General features: G+C 37.1%; 1 protein-coding gene across 3 annotated transcripts in view; it reads left to right on the forward strand.

Annotated features, from left to right (window-relative positions):
- Positions 1–12,285, forward strand: part of VPS50 (VPS50 subunit of EARP/GARPII complex) — a 141,254-nt gene that overhangs the window by 44,370 nt on the left and 84,599 nt on the right. The gene's annotated exons all lie outside the window — the stretch shown is intronic.

Genomic DNA, 12,285 nt, shown 5'->3' on the forward strand with positions numbered 1-12,285 from the left:
TGTCTCAGGGTCTTAACTCTCTTCTGTGAGCATCTAGGGTGCTTTAAAGCAATCATCTTTGCTGATTTTCCTTACATACTTTCAATCAGTCTTTTCATGTGTATAAATGTTGCTTCTGTCAGCATCTGTAACCAATTTTTCTTTTTCATTCTTAAAGATACATAGGTCTGTAGGTAATATAATCCACAGGTGCGAAGTGAACTGAGTTGGGTTCTCCTTTCGAATTGTTCTCGCTGATGGATTGATGCAGTGTGAGGGAAAGAGAATGATGAACCTCTAGGAGAATGGGGGTGCTATTTGCTTTTAAAGGAAGCCTGGTAAAGCATGAATTCTGTTTGATACTTATTAACAGAATTAGGTATGTTAGGTTCTTTAATGTTGAAAGAACAGACTTAGAGGAGCTGAATAATGAGATGAAGAATATGATGCATTTTAAGGTGGCCCACTTTCTTTGGCACTATTCCTGATAAAAAATTAAGGACGTTTAGAAATTACCTCAGGCTTCTTGGAAGTATTTAAGTCAGTGCTGTTACTGGCAGACAGGGATGTGAATATCTCTTATAAGCCTAAGTAGGTTTTAATTTGTTTTATAGTATTGAGTTATATTTGACCTATTTAAACCAGGTAAGATTAGGAAGAGATTATCTCATATCAGATTTATTTATTTAGTTTGATGAAAAGATGTGGACTTTTAGTAACTGAGTTCTGTAAATTAAAGTGGTTAGCTCAGTAGAGGAAAAATGGAAGGAAGCCTTAGATGTTCAATCAATAAGCTGATGGAAGGAAACTTAAATATGTTTTCCTGGTGAGAACACATATCAAGGATCTGGAATGGCATAACTCAGGCAAGTGAGGTGATTTGTGAAGGAGCCTTGTATTAGGATGTACAATTCTTAATTTTTCAATATATGGCAATTGGGAATCATTTTTGCCCTAATTAAAATTAACTGATAATTATTGATGAAATACTGGTGTAGGAGCACATGTGGCAACCGAGTGTCAGGTAAGAAAGAAACAACAGAGCCCTCAGGATATATGTGCATGGTGTTGACTGGCAGATTTTGGAAGTGAGAAGGAAGAGCCGAGGCATTTGGGAAGTTGGTTTTCTCTGTATAGTAGCAGTATTTTGAAGGAAGTCCTTAATCGTAGATAAAAGTTTAAATATAATGTTAAAAATTGAAATAAGTGATTTAAAATTTTGTGTTGAAGTATAGTTGATTTAAAATTTCTGCTGCACAGAGAAGTGATTCAGTTATACGTATATATGTTCTTTTTCGTATTTTTTCCCATTGTGGTTTATCACAGGCTATTGAATATAGTTCCCTGTGCTGTACAGTAGAACCTTGTTATTTTATATATGGTAGTTTATCAGTTTAGCTCTTTTATTTTTATTCTTTTATTCTTTTTATTTTTTAACATCTTTATTGGAGTATAAATTGCTTCACAATGCTGTGTTAGTTTCTGCTGTATAACAAACTGAATCAGCTATACATATACATATATCCCCATATCTCCTCCCTCTCGAGTCTCCCTTCCACCCTCCCTATCCCACCCCTTTAGGTGGTCACAAAGCACAGAGCTGATCTACCTGTGCTATGCAGCTGCTTCCCACTAGCTATCTATTTTACATTTGGTGTGTATATATGTCTATGTCTTTTATTTTAGACAATCACTTCCCCTTCTTATATTTTTCATGGCATCCCATTTTTGAAAAGACCAGGCCCTCTGCCTTATGGAATGTGGCAACGGATCTTACTGTTGATCCCCTCTACTCAGCACAGGGTCTGGTTATAGTAGCCTTTCTGTCCGTTTGCTGAGCACTTGAAAACAGTGATAATGGTTATGAGTAATAATCACAGAAGCTAAAATAAAAAAAGATTGAAATAAATGAAATAGTATACTGATCAGAGTTGATAGAGGGATAGTGTTTCTGTAAACAGGGGAACATTTTGTTTCCTTTAAATGGAAAGAGATTGGAAATGAAAAGAGATAATCATCTGCTTGTTCTTATTCACAGTATTATTTTATAAAGTTTTTTAATATAAATTTATTTTTGGCTGTGTTGGGTCTTCGTTGCTGTGCGTAGGCTTATTCTAGTTGCAGCGAGCGGGGCCTACTCTTTGTTGCGGTGTGCGGGCTTCACGTTGCGGTGGCTTCTCTTGCTGCGGAGCACGGGCTCTAGGCACACAGGCTTCAGTAGTTGTGGCTCGCGGGCTCTAGAGCGTAGGCTCAGTAGTTGAGGCACAAGGGCTTAGTTGCTCTGTGGCATGTGGGATCTTCCTGGACCAGGGCTCGAACCCATGTCCCCTGCACTGGCAGGCAGATTCTTAACCACTGTGCCACCAGGGAAGCCCCACAGTATTGTTTTAAACCACTGACAGATGTCAGTCTATTACTAAATGGGCTAGAATGAAATTGAACTCCCTTTTTTTTCCATCTTTTTGGACATTCCTTTACAAAGAAACCTGGGGCAAAATTAGTGTTCTGTTTTTTATTTTCTCTGGTAAACCGAGAACTTCAGCGTTCTTAAGGCCAGCAGCATACTGTCCCGTTATGAAGTGTCTGCCATTTGTGTTCTGTCACCATTGCTCTAAGTTTAAAAGTTTAGTTGACTTTGAACTTTTTGAAGTCATTTTGTAACTGAATGTACTTTCTTTACTAAACTGTAATTTCTAAGTGATTTAATTAAAGGCACAATTTTTCTTTTTATAGTTTATCTTTGTCTAGTTTCCTGTTTTTTCTTGAATGTATCGACTTAAGAGTTTTTAGATCAGTAATTTAGGCTCTTTTAAAAAATATGTACATTATCTTGAAGCACAAGTAAAGGACTACTCCTTAGAAGCAAAAGTTTCAAATGAGAATTAAATCTCATTTCTGGCAAGGGCCAATGTAAAGGGGCATAGTGGTTATTTTATCTGATTAAAAAGCCTCTTTGTGATTGCGTTTATCAATACATTGATGTACCCTACATGTTCACACCAGTTTGTGGAGAGATTTAAAGACACCAAGTGGAAGCTCTTTATTTAGTGACCTCGTAGAGAAACATTTTGTAGGTTTTTTGAAAGTTTATGAAGTATGCATCAGTTTTTTTAAAAAAAATGTTTTTTTAACATTTTTTTTTTGGCAGGCTGATGGGTTTCCCTTGGGAACTTATTTCAAGATGTTAATTAGGATACTGTTGATTAATTTTATGATAATAGAGCTGACTAAGCTGGCTGCAGTGTTCTCAACCATTTTTCAGCTGTTCATTTCGAAATGCTTTTAATGAGTTTTGAGTTCTGGTTTTTTTTTTTTGCGGCATGCGGGCCTCTCACTGCTGTGGCCTCTCCCATCGCGGAGCACAGGCCCTGGACGCGCAGGCTCAGTGGCCATGGCCCATGGGCCCAGCCGCTCCGCGGCGCGCAGGATCCTCCTGGCCCGGGGCACGAACCCATGCCCCCTGCATCGGCAGGCGGATTCTCAACTACTGCGCCACGAGGGAAGCCCCTGAGTTCTGTTTTTGAAATGAACTTGATAATGTAATAATACTTTGGGGGAAAATGTAATGTTTCTTTTAGAAAAAGCTTTCTGAAATAATTTCAATATGTATTTTCTCCTTTTGGCACATTGGAGGTGTTTAGTAAATGTTTCTTAAATATATTGGATTGACCTCTTCGTCTCTAACTTGTGCAGTGTTGACTTAATCAATTTTCGGATTTGATTAAGTGAGAGGGAAAGAAAACCAACATTGAGCACTTTCTCCATGCCATGTACTTTTACAGGTTTTTTACATGCATACATCATAGAAAGACCAACTAAAGGCTCATCAAATGTTCCATTCTTCTAGTTTTTAAATTTTTGATGCTTATAAATACTACCTCTTGATATTGAATTGTAATTCAGTGGCAGTTTGAGGGTCAATAAATATTTTTAGTAAGATCTCTGTTGAAGGTATAGTTTATTTTGATGTTCATATAAGAGCCTAGAGAAATTTCCTCTTTTGAGACAAAAAGCTATTTCTGTTCTTAAATTCTCAGGGCACTTTCTGTTGTGAAGGATTAATATATTTTCTCTTATCAAATAGCATGAGAGTATACAGACTCTCTATGATGATAAGCTGCCAGGAATTTCAGTGCTAAATGTAATGTTCATTTGTAGTAACCATCTTGTTTTGGGTTTTCTGTAGAATTAACTGCCTCCTTATCCTTTTTCTGTTTTCTGACTTCTTAAACTAGTCCTTTATATGTTTTTATATCACTCACAGTCTTTATGGAGTTAGAATACTGATTATATAAGTAGTCGCTCAAATTCAGCAATCATTAATTAATCTATTTACTCTTAAAATACATGTATTTTAAATTATACACCTAAAACACTGATTGTAGAAAAATACAGATAAGCAAAGGAAGAAAATAAAAAATAATATTTCTGTATGCAGAGCTGGTTCTTTTAATGTGTATATAAGCAAATAGCTTTTTAAAGTAGGATTATGCTGTACACAGAGATTTAGAACATTTTTTTCCACTTGCTGCTTTATAAACAATTTTTCATTTCAGTAAATATGCTATGCACATACCTTTTAGTGGCTTGATAGTACTTCATTGTAAGAGATCCTGTGGATTAATTAACCAGTTTCTTATTCTTTGATGTTCATAATGACAAAAGTTGGAAATAATATAAATAACACTGTAGTAAATTTTTTTTTTTTTTTTTTTTTTTGCGGTACACGGGCCTCTCACTGTTGTGGCCTCTCCCGTTGCGGAGCACAGGCTCCGGACGTGCAGGCTCAGTGGCCATGGCTCATGGGCCCAGCCGCTCCGCGGCATGTGGGATCTTCCCGGACCGGGGCACAAACCCGTGTCCCCTGCATCGGCAGGCGGACTCTCAACCACTGCACCATCAGGGAAGCCCTGTAGTAAATATTGTTAAAGCTAAATCTTTGCACACATCATTAATTATTTCTTTAGGATAAATAATGAAAAATAAAATTGCATTGCCAAAGGCTTTGGTTTATATTTCCAAAATTGCCCTCTAGAAAGTGTGTTTCAACTTATGCTCCTCATCAGTAGTGTCTGCTTTTATCCTTTTTCCTGTGCACATGAATGCTGATTATTTTATGTTTAATAGCTTAATTGTCAGATACCAGAAGGTAGCATATCAATACTAATTTATGTAGCTTGTCACTCAAGCATATTTAGCATGTGAAGGAAATTAAACAGGGACATTTAATTGATTGTTGAGGTTAATTTGGTTGATATGGTTGGATAGGTGAGTGGACCTTTCCTTTCTTACTAGAGAAACATTTTCAGTTGGAGGAATAATGCTATTTACTTGATTGCTTTATCAGATCAGTTTTAACATACTCTAAGAATTCAGATGTCACATTCTTATCACTTATATAGTAGCACCCAGCTAATTTTTTATATGAGTTATATATATTTTTTAAATATAAGAGTTATATATTGGTTTCTAAATATTTAAGGTAAAATAAAAAATGTTTTGGTAATTTTAAATATTCAAAACTTAATGATCAAAAGATAAGGAAAGTTTATCCGTCTCTTCCTTTTTCCCTGCCATTTACTCTTTGGATTGTCAAGAACTGTGAAGGGTCTGAAATTTTATCCTACTTGCAGATTAACAAGCTAGCCTGTTACTGTTTCATGGATGCTGGTAGAAGATGCAAGATTCCACTTTCTTAGTGCTCTGACTTAGTGTAAACCAGTTTCCCTTGTCATTACCCAGCTTTTGTTAATCAGTCAAGTAATGGGTTCAGCTCAGCAAGGGTAAATATGGTTATAAAGAGTTTGAAACCTAGTAAGGTCATATTAATTATGATCAGAGGTAGAATAAGAAAAGTTCAAACAACATATACAGTAGTGTCAATGGGATCAACACAGTTCTTTAAGGGTTTAAGGAGGCAAAAGAGGAGCCTTCAAGTTTTGAGTTGGTTTTGGATTTCAAGAAGCATGATGTATGTGGCTGAGTACAGGGATACAGAGGAAATATCCTGAGCAATGGCATGAAAGAAGAGCATAGGGCAAGTGAAAGGAACAGTAGGTTGTCTGGCTTGGTTTAACTGGATTCAACCAAGTATGATGATTTGGTGGTTTCTGCCATACGCTGGAACTAATGAGTGCCTATGGAGAACATGCTTTGGGCTGATGTTATCTGAGTAACCAGCTTTCCCTCTCTTGGCTGGAAGTGAAGGGGTTTTCTAGTCACTTGTAAGTGGCTCAGATGTGATGCCCAAGTCTATGAACCCTTAAAACTATCAATGTAACTTAGACTGCTGGGTGATTTTATGTGTGTGTGTGTGTGTGTGTGTGTGTGTGTAGGATGGGGGTAAATGTTAAAGAGCCAACCTATTTTTAAGACGTGGTACACAGCTACCAGCAGAAACAAAATAATTTACTGGTAAAAGCCATTCTCAAAACCTGCCAAGAAACCATATTCTTAACTGGTCTTTTTACATTTAAATACTGCCCATTTTTGGTGATAATCTTAGCATAGGGTTTCACAGCATTTTATTACTTGAAACTTTGAAAGATAAATTATATATTCTGATAACACAAGCTTTGCTTGTTTTATAGTATTAAGCTTTCCATTTGATTAAGGCCATTTAGCAGCAATTAGACAAAACTGAGGATGGTAGTAAAGGAGCCCCCTTCTGTGTATTTCACAATTTAGAGGGTGCTAGTTACTTAGTTCCAAGTTGGCATCGTTCATACCATACATATTACATATGTCTTCATGTGTAAATACATATTTAGTATTAATGATAAAATGCCTGGGAGATGAGAATGACTTTTTTCACCAAGATGTTTGTGTTGTTGTGTTTTTTGTTTTGTTTTGTTTTTTACAATGTTGTGTTAGTTTCTGCTGTACAGCAAAGTGAATCAGCTATATGTATACATATATCCCCTCTTTTTTGGATTTCCTTCCCATTAAGGTCACCACAGAGCACTGAGTAGAGTTCCCTGTGCTATACAGTCTGTTCTCATTAGTTATCTATTTTATACATAGTAGTGTATATATGTCAGTCCCAATCTCCCAGTTCATCCCACTCCCCACATCCCCCCTTGGTGTCCATACATTTGTTCTCTACGTCTGTGTCTCCATTTCAGCTTTGCAAATAGGTTCATCTGTACCATTTTTCTAGATTCCACATATATGCGTTAGTATACAGTATTTGTTTTTCTCTTTCTGACTGACTTAACTCTGTATGACAGACTCTAGGTCTATCCATGTCTCTGCAAATAGCACAATTTTGTTCCTTTTTATGGCTGAGTAATATTCCAATGTATATACGTACCACATCTTCTTTATCCATTCCTCTGTTGTTGGACATTTAGGTTGCTTCCATGTCCTGGCTATTGTAAATAGTGCTGCAGTGAACATGGGGTGCGTGTATCTTTTGGAATTACAGTTTTCTCTGGGTATATGCCCAGGAGTGGGATTGCTGTGTTGTATGGTAGTTCTATTTTTAGTTTTTTAAGGAACCTCCATACTGTTCTCCACAGTGGCTGTATCAATTTACATTCCCACCAACAGTGCAAGAGGGTTCCCTTTTCTCCACACCCTCTCCAGCATTTGGTGTTTGTAGATTTTTTGATGATGGCCATTCTGACTGGTTTGAGGTGATACCTCATTGTAGTTTTGATTTGCATTTCTCTAATAATTAGTGATGTTGAGCAGCTTTTCATGTGCTTCTTGGCCATCTGTTGGTCTTCTTTGGAGAAATGTCTATTTAGGTCTTCTGCCCATTTTTGGATTGGGTTGTTTGTTTTTTAAATATTGAGCTGCATGAGCTGTTTATATATTTTGGAGATTAATCCTTTGTCCGTTGGTTTGTTTGCAAATATTTTCTCCCATTTTGAGGGTTGTCTTTTCGTCTTGTTTATGGTTTCCTTTGTTGTGCAAAAGCTTTGAAGTTTCATTAGGTCCCATTTGTTTAGTTTTGTTTTTAATTCCATTTCTCTAGGAGGTCAAAAAGGATCTTGCTGTGATTTATGTCATAGAGTGTTCTGCCTATGTTTTCCTCTAAGAGTTTTATAGTGTCTGGCCTTACATTTAGGTCTCTAATCCATTTTGAGATTATTTTTGTGTATGGTGTTAGGAAGTGTTCTGATTTCATTCTTTTACACGTAGCTGTCCAGTTTTCCCAGCACCACTTATTGAAGAGACTGTCTTTTCTCCATTGTATATCCTTGCCTCTTTTGTCTTAGGTTAGTTGACCATAGGTGCGTGGGTTTATCTCTGGGCTTTCTATCCTGTTTCATTGATCTATATTTCTGTTTTTGTGCCAGTACCATACATACTGTCTTGATTACTGTAGCTTTGTAGTTTAGTCTGGAGTCAGGCAGCCTGATTCCTCCAGTTCTGTTTTTCTTTCTCAAAATTGCTTTGGCTCTTCAGGGTCTTTTGTGTTTCCATAAAAATTAAAAAAATTTTTGTTCTAATTCTGTGAAAAGTGCCATTGGTAATTTGGTAGGGATTGCATTGAATCTGTAGCTTGCTTTGGGTGTTTTAGTCATTTTCACAATATTGATTCTTCCAGTCTAAGAACATGGTTTATCTCTCCATCTTTGTGTCATCTTTGATTTCTTTCATCATTATCTTACATTATCTTACTTGTTTTCTGCATACAAGTCTTTTGCCTCCTTAGGTAGGTTTATTCCTAGGTATTTTATTCTTTTTGTTGCACTGATAAGTGGAATTGTTTCCTTAATTTCTCTTTCTGATCTTTCGTTGTTAGTGTGTAAGAATGCAAGAGATTTCATGCATTAATTTTGTATCCTACAGCTTTACCAAATTCATTGATCAGCACCAGTAGTTTTCTGGTGGCATCTTTATGATTTTTTTATGTATAGTATCATGTCATCTGCAAACAGTGACAGTTTACTTCTTGTTTTCTGACTTGGATTCCTTTTATTTCTTTTTCTTCTCTGATTGTTGTGGCTCGGACTTCATGTTTTTAAATTATGAATGAATCTAGTTTAGTATAAGGAAAGTTTTGCTATAGCATATGCATGTTTTACCTATGGAGAGTCATAGTTTTTAAAGCTTCAGAGAGACTCTAGGTTATTTGCTTTATCCCTTGGCATTAGATATATGAAGTGAAATGCTGGAGTCATGACCAAGTAAGTCACAGAGTTGGGACCCATGCCCAAATATGTGCCATCCAGTTCACTATACCGAGCACCACTCTGATTTCCAGTGATTAGAAAGTACCTAAGCTATTCATATTTTGTACAGCTTGGTCCTTACAGAAGTAATTAGAGGTTGGAGAGATCTTGTAATTGCTTGGCCCAGCCTCTTATTTAGGTCCAGAGTTCAGCCTTCCCAGAGATATTTTTAGCTCCCTGGGCCTAGTGCTGTTTTGACCTGCAACATATTTCCAGAAACCTCCCAGCTAAACAGTAGTCCTTTCCAGCAGCTTCTGGTGATGTGAGCTCACTGTGCTAATAGCATTCATCTAAAGATGCTGATAAGCCTTCGTTGTTTTCTTTGAAATCCATCTATTAGTGAGTGTGCGTGTGTGTGTGTGTGTGTGTGTTTGGATGGGGGTGGGGATGGCAGCACTACGAGTTTTAAATCTCTGAGAGGATGGCAAACATCTGCTCCCTTTATGTTTGTCAGGATGTGATTAGAGTGAAAATCAAAGTGAAACAAGAGCATAATAATACTTTAAGGATACTCCTAAGAATTTTTATTTTGATGTTTTAATATAAAAAAATCATCCTGAAATTTTTGGAGGTAATTGGTAATAGAGGTTTCTGATGGGTATAAAAGTAAATTAATGTGAACTAAAAGGCTAAATTTAGCGGCCTCTTTTTTCCATATTTACCACTTTGCACCGAAGCAACTTTCAAAAGGTGACATTTTTTTCATTGTGTGCTTCAGGTTTGAAAAGGCTGCATATATTCATTTCTGGATTTACACTGTTCTGTGAAAATGGCCTCTAGATTCTTATTAAATTTATTATTTATAATTAAGGCTGAGATGTTGCTGGTTTTAACAAGCTAACTTCATAATTTTAATTTTGACCAGGTAGGTTGGTTGGGATGGTTAATAGTAGAGATGGGAGGTACAAAGTTTTACTCTTAACTGATAGTGATGAGATTGGAAATCAGATCTGTGGATTCTGTGAAAGTGTTCATCAAGATTTGATTAAGGAGTGACTTTTGATGTTTGAATAGTGAAGGTTAGTTGTAATGCTGTGTTGAGCTTTTTGCATTGTAACATCTGGATTTGTGAATCTTCTTTAAATCCTGACCCCCCAGGATATTTGTTACCTGTGATCACTGGTTACTAGACATGTATGTTATCTGTAAGGAGGTTGTGAGTTACAAAAAAAAAAAAACTAGGTTACTTAAAATATTCCTTCTTTTCTGCATGATTTTTGATAGTTCTGAAATACTACACCTTTTTCCTCTTTTCTTTTCACCTCTCAACCTTTCCTGAATAAATTGGTACTACTAGCTTTAGAATGGAAATGGAAAATAGCTCTGGAACACAGAGAAATGTTTGATAAGTAAATTTCTATTTCCCATATATTCTTTTTTTTTTTTTTGCGGTATGCAGGCCTCTCACTGCTGTGGCCTCTCCCGCCGCGGAGCAACAGGCTCCGGACGCGCGGGCCCAGCGGCCATGGTCCCCAGGCGCAGCCGCTCCGCCGCATGTGGGATCTTCCCGGACCGGGGCACGAACCCGTGTCCCCTGCATCTGCAGGTGGACTCCCAACCACTGCGCCACCAGGGAAGCCCTCTATTTCCCATATATTCTTAAAAAAATTTTAAGACATGCTATTTAGTTCTTTGGGGTGTCTCACTGTGTGAATATTTTCTAAATTGCTTAATTCAAGGCTTTCGTTGCTATCATTGCTATGTGGTAAGAACACTCAACTGGAATTGCTATATGGCACTCCTCTGCCTTGGTATTCCTGGTTTTATACTAAATGAATCACCTGTTAATTGGGACTCAAACTGAGTTACAGTGTTAGGTATCTAGTAATAAGGGAATGGATTAAACCAATGAAGAGGTAGCAGATCCAGGAATCTCTAACACTGTTTCATTAAAGGTGAACCTAAGATACCCAGAGTGGTTTACTATCTAAGGGCATGTGACTGGTAAGTTGTAGAATTGGTGCTGGCTGGGATGCAGGGCTTCCAATTTCTTGTCTCGTTCTCTTTCTGTTATGCTCTGCTGGTGTGAAGAAGGATTGATGTCTAAGTGGAAGTTGTAATTCAGAAACTCAGATTCTCTTCTTGGCCTGCCTTTTATTTTTTGACTACTTATACAATTATTTGCTTATTTGTTGGTTTCTTTGAATCTGTCTTGTTATAGTTATGGTTCACACATGTCTGTGTAATAAGTTTCTCTATTTGAAATTTGGAGGTGATTTTTATAAATTAACGAGAGAGCACTAGTTATGAATGATTTTAGTGATAAGGTATTAAAGACATCAGAAGCATTTGTTGCTTTGAGAATTGATACTAGTTGATTGCACAGTATAGGGGAAAGTGGTTTCTGGAGTCCAACTTTAAAATGAAATGACTTTTTTTTTTTTTACATCTTTATTGGAGTATAATTGCTTTACAAAGGTGTGTTAGTTTCTGCTTTATAACAAAGTGAATCAGTTATACATATACATATGTTCCCATATCTCTTCCATCTCGTGTCTCCCTCCCTCCCACCCTCCCTATCCCACCCCTCCAGGCAGTCACAAAGCACCGAGCTGATCTCCCTGTGCTATGCGGCTGCTTCCCACTAGCTATCTATTTCACATTTGGTAGTGTATATATGTCCATGCCTCTCTCTCGCTTTGTCACGGCTTACCCTTCCCCCTCCCCATATCCTCAAGTCCATTCTCTAGTAGGTCTGTGTCTTTATTCCTGTCTTACCCCTAGGGTTCTTCATGACATTTTGTTTTTCTTAAATTCCATATATATGTGTTAGCATACAGTATTTGTTTTTCTCTTTCTGACTTACTTCACTCTGTATGACAGACTCTAGGTCTATCTACCTCATTACAAATAGCTCAATTTCGTTTCTTTTTATGGCTGAGTAATATTCCATTGTATATATGTGCCACATCTTCTTTATCCATTCATCTGATGATGGGCACTTAGGTTGTTTCCATCTCCGGGCTATTGTAAATAGAGCTGCAATGAACATTTTGGTACATGACTCTTTTTGAATTATGGTTTTCTCAGGGTATATGCCCAGTAGTGGGATTGCTGGGTCATATGGTAGTTCTATTTGTAGTTTTTTAAGGAACCTCCATACTGTTCTGCATAGTGGCTG

Source organism: Phocoena sinus, chromosome 9 (genome assembly GCF_008692025.1).
Source record: "Phocoena sinus isolate mPhoSin1 chromosome 9, mPhoSin1.pri, whole genome shotgun sequence".
NCBI lineage: Eukaryota > Metazoa > Chordata > Mammalia > Artiodactyla > Phocoenidae > Phocoena > Phocoena sinus.